We start from the raw sequence: 12,454 nt of genomic DNA on the forward strand, positions 1-12,454 counted from the left end.
ATCAGATCATGGACACGCAGATCACGCACACTCGCCAGCATAAGATCCAACTGTATCAAGTTGTCAAAGTGGGCCAACTCCTTCACCAGGGGAAGTGGCTCACCAGGGACCAAGTTCAGCAAAAGTTTCCTCATCTCATGGAGGAACTCAACGCAGTGGGGACCATTGCTTCCTAAGGGGGGAGGAATGATCCAGGTGGATATTGGTGGCCACCCACCAATTCCACTTGGACCCCCACCATTGTTTCTTTCAGTTTTTTAGTTTCCTTAGTTGTAGTACAGTTTACTATTTTTAGCAGTTTTTTAGGTCCTAACTTTTGGAGCCATTTTGAGGCCCTAAACGACGTTTTTTTGGAAATCTATCGCCAACGATTTTTTTATAAAATCATCTTTTCCATCATAGTCCTTAGAGAGATATTTGCAACAGAGTATCATGCGTGTCAAACAAAGATAATATGACCAAGTCAAGACCCCGGGAAGTTGGTTGTCCAACTAACCCCAACGGGGCCCATAAACTCTTGGTGTTACATCTCCTCAGGTTAGGATTTGCTCTTATTGTTCAATAATAAAAAGGCCCTTGAGCCTCATTGTAATACAGTTCAGAGGCATGTAGACGCCACATCTCTTCTCAGAGATAAGCTACCATAGCCCGAGCTAGTTTATTTCCACTTCTATTTTTAAGCATATTTCAATATTTTACATTAATGAAATGAAGTATTTTTTCTATTACATCTCTGTATTTATGGTTATGTTTGTAATTTGTTGTGTTCTTATTTAAATCCGGATCCTGTAGCTTCCGATATATCCACTTCTCAATTTCCTATTTTGTTTGTCTCCATGGACCTCATATCACATGTCCCTTAGATAGATCATGGTCCTAACAATGGAACCATTTGTTGGCTTGCAGGGGCTTCGAACCAGGTTCAGAGTTAGTTGTGCTAAGCAACAAAACCCTACACTACCGGTCCTTTCGGAAACAACCTACGTAGCGCAGGCTGAAGTCTCACCTGAGGCTGTATTGGGGGATGCTAGAACTAGGTTTCTGCATCTAGAAGGCTATGTCATGTGTTTTCTATAGATCTAGGGCTTATCTTGACCTTCGCAAACCCTAACACTTGAAACCCAGAACTTACAATAAATGACAGTAAATAGACTTATGTCCTTCGCCGATTGTGCTAAACATGCATAACATCCTATAAATAATTAGATATATGTCTTCACGAATCTATTAAGTACTTTCCTGATTAATTGCAATCAACAGATCATAAACACAGTAAGTTTAGAAATAAAACAGTAATACATAAATTCAGAGATATTTCTTCAAAATATGTCTTTATTATGCTTCAAATCTTTAATTACATCTCTTCCCAACCTTGCGCACACAGCTACAAGGACCCGCGCACTCAGCTGCAGACTTACCAAGGTCTTTGCACACACAACTGCAAGAGCCTTCCCCTTCGCCCAAATACAAAATAGATAAAATCAGGCCCAAATCATGCACTATTCTTACTTTGCTTCCCTATCTTATGACTCTTCTCTGACTTCCTTTCATAGTCTTCTTCATTACAATACCATGGTCCGCGAACCATGGGCGGGTCTCAAAACAACTTGATTTTAACAAACTAAGGGGTTTTGACCTTCCTAAAGCCCCTTTGACTCCTATCGACCTGCACTACTCGCGCTCTGCTCCTTAAAATGCAAAGACTTTATAATATTTAACAAAACTTTAACAAAATTTGACCCAGGGGGCCTCGTCCCAACACATCTTGTCCCAACGATAAACCACACTGGATGGCTTGAAAGTCGTCAATAAATTATCTCTAATGTGATTTCTTCGAAAAGATTTCCTAACACATATAATAATAATAATTTAATAATTTCCCGGATGCGGGTGCAGTGGCAACGTGGTAATGGCGTGAGCCATCACGTGGGCAAGTGGCAGGCCCGCGGCGTCAAAGGGTACCACGATAAGCGGATTATTAATACGCATGAACTCAGACAGAGGAAGGCATTAATGCCTGTCTTCTCGGCTCGAGGGAGGGGGATGGAGATCGATGCAGTGGAGCGTTTTAAGGAAGGAATGTGCAGTGTACAGGGGAATATGGGTAAGCAATGTGCAGAGGCCTTGCTCCGCTCAGAAGGCAATGAGCATAAGGATTTGAGATGCGTCACGCTGGTTTCTGAGCCAGGAAAGAGCACACCCTGCAACTGTGCTGAGATTGTGTTGGTTTTCATAGCGGGAGGAGCTCGGGGTGCTTGGGTAAGGCCGCATTCAGAAATGCCGAGGGAGAGGTCGCGGATGGGCAGCAGACGAGGGGGAACCAGAGGCAGGGCCCTCACGCAGCAGCAAAATTACAATTCGCCCTCCTCCTCCATCGAAGTAACATCAATGCCGCAGAGGTACCAAGGCAGCAATGAGGAGGATGGTGGTTATGATGGCAGAAACCCACGTTCAGAGGAGGGTCAGCAGGAGCTCCCAATGCTCAGGTATCGGCTCCCCTGCCCTCAAGCTAATTCCACTCTGGTTGTTTCTATTTCGATTGAGCCGGGCGTCTCTCAGAACATAGAGGCAGAGCCTTTACCGGAATGGCCTCGCTCTAGCAGAGAGGAATCTCCTGTCGCTTGCCTTCCGGTTGGGGTAGGCACCAGTAGGTTGGCCCCTGGACGTGGGCTCGGTTCTGACCTTGTGCGCCCAACTTCTAACTGTGAACATGCTGTCGGCCCTTCAACGCTTGCTGGTCCAAGCAAGCCAGCTCCAGAAGGGAGCCCTGACGCGGTCATCCAGCTCTCAGACTCCGGGGATACACTTCGTTTCGGTTGCCGAATTGAAGAGGCGCCCCAGACCACCGATGACGAATAATCTCGCCCCGGTAACCTCTGCTGTTTTTCTTGGGTTCTCAATGTATGACTCTGCCAAGCGATATCTACACCTCTGTCAATGTGTCGGCTTTAATTGTTCAAGTGTCGAATGTAATTGTTCAAGTGTCGGCTGTAATAGTCCAGGTGTCTGTCGGTCTTTGTACGGGTCAGTCCATGGCCCTGGTGTCTGTTCTGTTACTATGTGTTCTGTTAATGTGTCTTCAGTGGTCAAGCAACAAATTCCAATTTTGAATCTGCTCAATTTTGGAAATGGAAGCAGGGCAAGGAAAGGGCTGATAGGCAAAACTTCATAGCCTTGCCCATTGTAATCTTTATGTATCTCTGTTTTGTATAATAATAGATTTAGTCACATTCAGAAAAAAAAATAATAATTTAATAATTAATAATTAATAATAATAAACTAATTATTAATATGAACTAATTGATAATTATTAATTATTATATTAATTATTAATTATATTAATAATTATTATTTTTTTTAAAATAAATATTTCTTTATTAATAAATATTTATTCATTAAATAATATTTATTTAATAATAATAACAATAATAATATTTATTAATAAATAATAAATAATAATAAATAATTAAATAATAATAATAATAATAATAATAAATAATAATAATAATAATATTAAAAATTAAATAATTTAAAGATCTTGTCGTAAATAGGTTTAATTTCCATCTTGTAATTAGAATAAATTTTTATGATCTAGTAGACTAAGTTTCAATCTACTCCTGCGTTGCGCTCTCCCCCTGAGGTTGCATTCAAACCTTCAACCTGCTCCTTTCTCCCATGGCCCCTCTGGAGTCTGATCCCGAGGGGGTTCGGTTAGCTACTGCCCCCCTATGTCATTGCTGTTCTGGCCTTTGCCAATCTCGTTTAGTCCCCCTCGAGACCGTTTTGCTATCTCCAAGTTTGTTAAAAAACTTGAGGACATTCTTGAAATTGTTTTTTCTACTACGATGCCTCGAAGAGCTGCTCTATATTTGTTTGTGAGGGGACTGTTTAGGCAGTTTACGAGCCTCTGACCCTCTCCAAAAACAGTGCAAAAATGGGTAGAAAGAAAATAGCCTCCGTCAACTCAAGGCCAAATATCCATTCGCTTTTGTGGTACATGTTATTTTACATTCTATTTTGAATCCAGGGAAGATAGAGATCTTATCTTCAGAAATGGGCCTTACTTCATGGACACAAGAGGCCTATACTTGAACAGATGGACTCCAGACTTCAAACCTGAGCTTGATGTTCCTAATGTTGTTCTAGTTCAGATTCGTCTTCCCCACCTCCCTCTACATTGCTGGGGACATGAATTCCTGAAAGCAATAGGCAATTCATTTGGAAAATATATAGATCGAAGTGAACCAAAATAAAATATGCATGCATGTGCTCGAATATGTGTGGAATTTGACCTGGGAAAGGGACTACCAGAAGCATTGAAGATCAAGGTAGATAATTGGGCTCACATACAACAACTGGTCTACGAGTAGCTCCCATTCAAATGCAAGGTATGTCATGAATATACTCATTTTTCAAATAGATGCCCAAAGAAAGAAGTAGAAGAAGCAGCTGAAACTCAAGACCCTCATTGGGAAACTATAAAACGAAAAAAATATGGAAATAATCCTCCTAAGCCTTCAATCCCCTCCTCTTCAGCTCCTCCTCCCCGGGTTGATCCTCCTCCCTCCTCTTCTCTCTCCCAACCTCCAAATTCCAACCCCTTTGCCTCTCTAGCTCCCCCTCCTAAACCCTCCCTTACTAGAGAGGGTGTCCTCTCTCTCCCCTTGAATCCTTTGTCTCCTCCACTCCCTCCCCAATCCTACTTCATCCCCTCTTCCTCCCCATCTCCCTCACCCTATCTCCCTTGGTCATCCCTTGAGTTGTTAGGTCCCTATACTACTAGTGTAACCCCTTATTGTTATTAGTGTCACTGCCTTATTTTATTATTGTGCCCATATAGTCCCCATTTTGTTATTATTATGCCCCGTAGAAGCTCGCTATTGTTATTGTTGTGCCCCTACAATATTATTGTTATGTAGGCTCTGATTGTATTGGGACCCCTTAGACTCCTATATATAGAAAGGATGTCTTTTCATTTGTATCATCCAAGAAATTTTCATTTGTGTAATGTAAAGGAGGTTTCCCCCTCGAAGAGGTTGATTCTTAAGTTGTTGATATATCTTTTCTATCTTTTTGTGAGTTGGTTTCATAACATTTGGTATCATAAGTTTGGATTCTAGGGATTTGCTACTCCAAATAGGTCATCGTGGAATTTTTTATATAACCTTTTATCTATGAAGTTTTACAAGCTAAAACAAAAAACCCATTTGAGCTGAAATAGTTCTGAACCTCATGTACGAATTTCAGATCTTGTCTCGCTATATTTTTGGAGATATGATCTGAGGAGTTAGGGTTTTTGCAAGCTCTAAAATTCCATCACAAACAGGGAATCGTGGCATTTTCACTATAATTTGTTTTCTACAAAGATTCAGACTTTGAAATTAAAATCCATTTGAGCTACAATCTCAATGAAACGTGGGCCCAAATTTTAGATCTTGTTTCACTATATGTTTGGAGATATGGTACAGGACATTTAGGGTTTGTGAAGGCTCTCAAATTACATCCCAAAATGTTGACCTAGGGAAAATTGTCATAACTTTCTCTCTGAGCATCAACTTGAAATTTCATAAGACGTTACAGAAATAGCACAGCCCCTAGTTTTCTATGTATCGTTTTTAGGTCCTAAGTACGAAAAAGTGACACGTGGCACTTCGTACAAGTTCTCTCTATTGAACTAGTTTATAATCCAGTCATCGTGGGAGATTTAGCATAACTCTTCCTTGGAGAATCAAATGTTGATCAGACTTATGGAGTTGGAAAGAGGATTCGGAGGGCTACTACAGGACACAATTTAATACCTTGGAGATCCGAAATTACAGAGATACAACAGATTCAATATCGAGCTCCTACAAAGTGAAAAAAGGAGTGGTTTTTTTTAAACATTTTGCATAAGTTTGGTTGAAAAATTAGTTTGAAGGAATTCAAAGGGCGTGGAAACTAAGATGGATGGTATAGAAGAAAAATGTAAAGGCAACATAGAATATTTGAAGACAAATTTGAAAAAGTTGCTACAAGAAATGCTTACTAATGGCGAAAGGGTAGTAAAGGAAACTCATGATGAGAACAAAAGAAATGTTAATCATGATTTCATAGACTCTAATGTTGGATTGAAGACCCAAAATGTTCCAAAGATCGATATGAGGAAGTTTGATGGCAAGGATCTCGTAACATGGATACTACATTTGGAGCGATATTTCAATCTCCATAATGTGCAAAACACACAAAAGTTACGCATTGCAACTTTATATTTGGAACCAAATCAATTTGTACGGTACCAATGACTTTGCTCTCGTAAACAATTTGTCACTTGGGAAATTTTTACGGAAGAAATGATAACACATTATGAGGATACAAAAAAAAAACACCTTTTTTAGCCAATTGATAAATCTCAAACAAAAGGGTTCAATGATAGAGCACATTTAGGACTTCCAAAAATTATATATAAGGGTAAAAGATATTATAGAGGAGCATAGGATTGATGTGTTCATAGGGACTTTAAAGGATAACATCCAACATGAGGTTTTCTTTTGGGAACTTGATTCATTGGAGAAGGCATTCAGGTTGGCAAGAAAAATTGAAAGCAAAATTATGGCAACAAGTAAGCCTACCACTCACAACTATAAAGATGGAAGTGTTGTTTCTCCTAGCCTTTCACCACCTACAAGGTTGACACCACAAAAATTGGAAGAAAAAAGAGCAAAAGGGATTTGTTACAATTGTGATAGAAAATACACTAAAGGTCATAAGTGTGCTGAGAAGAAATTGATTTACATAGATGGGGAAGAGGAGCCAGAAAAGGAACAAGAAATGTCAAAAGAAGAGTATATAGACCAGGAACCAAGCCCAGAGAAATAAGAAATGAATATGACCATATCTTGTAATGCATTTACAGCAATTACCACTCCTCAAAATCTCAAGATAGAAGGGCATATCAAGAAGAAAAAGGTAATAGTGCTGATTGATTCAGGTAGTACTCATAATTTTATTCATTGTAAGATAGCCAAGGAATTGAATTGCTTCCTATATCTAGCACCAGAGTGCCAAGTAATTGTTGCAAACGGAGGAACCATAAATTACTTTGGAAAGTGCCATAATATCAAGTTATCCATGGGAGAATATGTCTTGAATAGTTCAATGCTTCCCATTCCAATGGGTGGTGCAGATGTTGTAATAGGAGTCCAATGGCTACAATCTTTGGGTATGATAGCTTTTAATTTTCAAGAACTTTTCTTGAATTTTTTTTAGGAAGGAAAGGAAGTTGAATTAAGGGGTATTAAAGGGAAACCAGGAAAGATAATCAAATCTAACATCATGACAAATCTTCTAAATAAAGAACAACGTGGCATAATTGCACAATTATGTTCACTAGAGGTTCCCACATTGAAATCATCTATTTCTCCAAATCTCCAAAATTTTTTGGACAACCATTCCAAGGTATTTGAGACTCCCAAATACCTCCCACCTATTCGTGATCATGATCATGCTATTCATTTGATTCCAGGAAGTGTTCCCCCAAACATCAGGCCTTACAGATATCCATATGCCCAAAAGAGTGAAATTGAACATATGGTTGCAGAAATGCTAGAGGTTGGTATAATTCAACCTAGTCAAAGTTCTTTCTCTACTCCAGTGGTATTGGTACACAAGAAGGATGGATCATGGTGCATGTGTCTGAATTATAGGGAGATCAACAAGCTTACTATTAAAGATAAATTTCCCATTCTTGTCATTGATGAATTATTGGATGAATTACATGGAGAAATTTACTTCACCAAGTTGGATCTTCGTTCACGATATCATCAAATCAAAATGAAGACTGAAGACATTCAAAAAACAACATTTAGAACTCATGAGGTTCACTATGAATTTTTGGTCATGCCTTTTGGCCTTACCAATGCGCCTTCTACATTTCAAGGTTTGATGAATTCCATTTTCACACCCTTCCTTAGAAAATTTGTGTTAGTATTTTTTGATGATATACTAATCTACAACAAGTATTGGAAGGATCATGTTCAACATGTTGACAGGGTGCTCAAACTATTGGAGGAGAAACAATTATATGAAAAAAGCTCTAAATGTTTCTTTGGAGTACAAGAGGTGGAATATTTGGGTACTCAGTTAGCTCATAGCTCATCTTATCATCCTCAATCTGATGGGAAAAATAAGATAGTGAAAAAATGTTTGGAAGGATATCTTTGTTTCTTTGTATCTGATAAACAGACACAATGGGTCAAGTGGTTGCCTCTGGCTAAATGGTGGTATAACACTTCCTTCCATACTGCAGCAAAAATGACCCCATTTATGGCACTTTATGGATATCATCCACCGTCCATCACATCATCTTTAAAAGAAAATTCTAAGGTTCAAGCAGTGGAAGATCACATCAAGCATCAACAACAAGTTCTCAAACTCTTAAAGGATAACCTCACTTTGGCGCAGAATAGAATGAAACAATAGGCAGATCAACATCGTAGCGAAAGAAGTTTTGATGTAGGTGACTAGGTATTTCTACAACTACAACCATACAAACAAATTCCCCTCAAGCAAGCTAAGAAGGATAATAAATTATCACCAAAGTATTATGGTCCGTACAAGGTGTTACAAAAGATTAGTACTATGGCATACAAATTGGAGCTTCCTGCATCTTCCCGAGTGCACCCAGTTTTCCATGTTTCATGCTTAAATAAGGTTATAGGTGAGAAGATACCAATTCAAACAATATTTCCATAACTTGAAGAGGAAGGAAAAATCATATTGGAACTGGAAGCGGTCACAAAAACAAGAAATCAACAGCTATGGAATCGATCAATATTAGAGTATCTCTTCAAGTGGAAGAACTTACCCACTGAAGATTCCACATGGGAGGATGAGAATTTTATACAGAAGCATCCAAAACTACTCAAGCAATGAGGACAACACTTTTTGAAGGAGAGGGTCATGTTAGGTCCCTATACTACTAGTGTAACCCCTTATTATCATTAGTGCAACCCCCTTATTGTATTATTGTGCCCATATAGTCCCCATTTTGTTATTATTATGCCTCATAGAAGTCCAATATTATTATTGTTGTGCCCCTACAATATTATTGTTATGTAGGCTCTGATTGTATTGGGACCCCTTAGACTCCTATATATAGAAAGGAGGTCTTGTCTTTTGTATCATCCAAGAATTTTTCATTTGTGTAATGTAAAGGTGGTTGCCTCCTCGAAGAGGCTGATTCTTAAGTCGTTGATCTATATTTTCTATCTTTTTGTGAGCTAGTTTCATAACATGAACCCCCTCCCTCCTTCTTTCGAAAGTATTCTTACAAGAAACCAATCCAAGGAATCTCTCTTTCCTTCTGAGAGCCATAAGAATCCAGGAAGGAAATCAATTAAGGAAATTAGAGATGAAGCAACATTAAAAAAAATGGCCATGGGGACCCAGCAACCAATGGAAACATACATAGAAAATGTTGGGCATAGAATCCCCCCACAACATGTTTTGGGGCTCAAAGCCCAAGTTTTGGTCAAATGTATTGTAAAACTCTGCGAATTGTGGGCACGGAGCGTGAAGTATAGGTTGAGTCATAGGGTTGTCTACCCTAAAGTATTGTAATGTAATGTAAAGTCATGTCGGCCTACCCATGGTCCGCGGACCATGGGATTGTATAAATAGAGCGAGGCTCTAAGTTGTAAAGAGAGCGAAGGGAAAAGATGAATGCGTATGGTTTTAGCATAGAGTAAGAGTCTAAGTGTATTGAGTTGTAGAAGTAGGAAGAGGCTCTGCAGCTAAGTGCGTAGAGGCCTAGTAGAGTCCGCAGCTGAGTGCGCGGACCCCTGCAGCTGAGTGTGTAAGGCGGTGTCGAGTTTGTAATCTTGATCGAAGAATAATAAAGAGAAGTTGATTCCTATTTCTGTGTATCTGCTTGTGCATTGCCTTCTTTACATTTATACTATTTTATTTATCGCGCGCACTGATATGATTGCTGGATATGCTATAATAATCACTAGTCTTACACAAATAAGTTAAGTAATTGGGTAATAATAGATTAAATAGCAAGGAACTTGGGTATAATATGGGTTGTGCCCCGAGTAGGGCTGCGCAGAAGCAGCATCACAGGTTGCGAAGGAATAACAAGTACGCAAAGCGATGTGCACGCAAGGTCAAACCGTGGACCTCCAGAATCCCATCAAACATCCCCAGGGTGCAGAAACCTGGTTCTAGCACCCTCCCATACTACTTTAGGTCAGACCTCAGTCTGCACTCCACGGACTGTTGCTGAAAGGGCCAGTAGTACCAGGATTTTCTTGGCTAAATCACCTCTGAACCTAGGTCAGGCCCATACAAGCCAACAAATGGTTCCGTTGCTGGGACCGGGATCCGCATAAGGGATGTCTAATGTCGTGCCACTAGAATCCAACAAAGAAAGAAAATGAAGAGTGGTTGAACAAGAAGATTCACGAGTTCGCGGTGCAGGAAAACATAAATCTGCGAGTACCTGAGGAACAATGGTTGGAGCACTACTTGTATACGGAAATCCATGAAATTTTCTTTGCATCCTTTCCTTCTAAGCTGTATGAGTGGATCGCGAAGTTAGCAAATAGCCAGGGAAGGTGTAGGCTCGACAAACCAATAGTGTGGACTCTGGAATTAGTGCATAGACTAGAAGCATTAGGAGATAAGATCGCGCGAGCTGTGGACCATTGGCTCGACCGAATAATAGGAGGATTTATCACTGAGTTTGCGGTAGACATGACCATCAGCTATAGTGAGGCGGAGCGACGTTTCCTCAAGGGACTGCGAGGTAAGTATATTAAATCTTTGAACACTTGGATTAAGATGCTATTGTGTGAAAAGTGGGTTATGCGAATAAATTAATGTTTGGAGCTATGCGAAGTGGGAATATCTACAGAAGCGGAGGTAGCGAAGAATTAGAAACCAGTCCCTTAATTTCACCCTCGCGGAAAGCGAGGAAGAGCTCGCGAAAGTTTCTCCGAGAAGCGCAGTCAATTTGATAAGGCAACGAATTCTGCGTTTACCACCTCCACCCACACCGCCACCCGTCTCACCCTCCTCACCTCCATCTCCACCCACCCCACCTCCGCCACCACCAAAATTTAGTATGACGAGTGCGATCAAACTACCAGTATTTATAGGAGTGGGGAATGAAGATCTGGACCAATTTCGGTTCGTGGTAAGAGCAGTATGGGAAGCACAAGGCATCGTGGATGACAATATTAAGAAGGCTACACTGGTGAGCGCGCTGCAGGATCGCGCATTAACATGGTATATCAAGCATTCTAATGATCACCCAAATGTAGGAATTGTAGAAATCTAGGCCGCGCTGAATAGGGAATTTAGCAGGCCAAAGTTAGAGACACAATCAATCATCGTGTTTAAAGAGATCGCGATGCTCTCGGGCGAGAACCCATGGGATTTGGACCAAAGGCTGAAGAGTATGATTCGCGAAGCCAATATGACTTTGACGAATGGACAACACCGCGCATGGTTTGTAGCATCACTTATGCCGCACTTGAGGACGGCATTGTCACAGCAAAAAGTTTCCACCCAGGCCGAAGCTTTGGGGATGGCAATGAGATTACTAGAGACCCCTATACAAGACCCTGGGTTGGAAGTCCAACAAATCCACGTGCAACTGCAGAATCTATGTTTGGAAATGTAGAGTTTGAAATAGGACAGGACACCTCAGCCAAAGGCACACGAGGAGGTATGGTGTATAAAATGCAAAGGCCAAGGGCATGACAAGGATCACTATCCAGTGTTCGCGAATTACTTGGTAGGAGGAGGGTTGATGTCGTTAAGACCTGAGGCACAGGTAGGACCAAGTGCAGCGCCTGCATGCGATTTGTTAGATAGGAGGAAAACACACTATGGATAATTTTCATTTATTGCATAAGTATACGCAGATGTCCCAACAATTGTTTTGTAATTTCTGCAGGTTAGTAGGCCATGACGAATGCACCTGCCGAAGCTACGAACTAATGACGGGTCGAACTCCTCCCTACAGGGTGCAGACTGAAACAGGAGCCCTCAACCCAAATGCAGGGATGATGCGTGCTGGATTTCGGGGGCGTGGTCGAGGTCGAGGTGAAATGGGACCAGGAAGGGGTCGCGGACAAATAATTTGTTACAAGTGCGGAGAGCCAGGGCACTATGCCCGCGATTGTACAAACCCGACAAGGACATCATGTTGGTACTGTACTCAGTTTGATCATGAGGCAGAAGACTGCCCTTTGTTGATAGCGAGGATGAGCGAAAAGGGGTACTCCAGCCCCCTTCGACTCATAATTTGTAGATGATGAGGTTTGAGCCGCGCGAAGAAGACCCAAATGTAAACATGATGCTCAGGAGCAGTATGACCATGGGCGATGATAAAGGGAAGAAGCCAGAAGAAAGTGCATGGGTTCACAAGGCTCCTACAAAGGAACTCGAGTTTGATTTAGAACGTGCG

This window comes from Pinus tabuliformis, chromosome 7 (genome assembly GCF_031772625.1).
Source record: "Pinus tabuliformis cultivar Carrire ecotype Pingquan chromosome 7, CPIR1, whole genome shotgun sequence".
Taxonomy (NCBI): Eukaryota; Viridiplantae; Streptophyta; class Pinopsida; order Pinales; family Pinaceae; genus Pinus; species Pinus tabuliformis.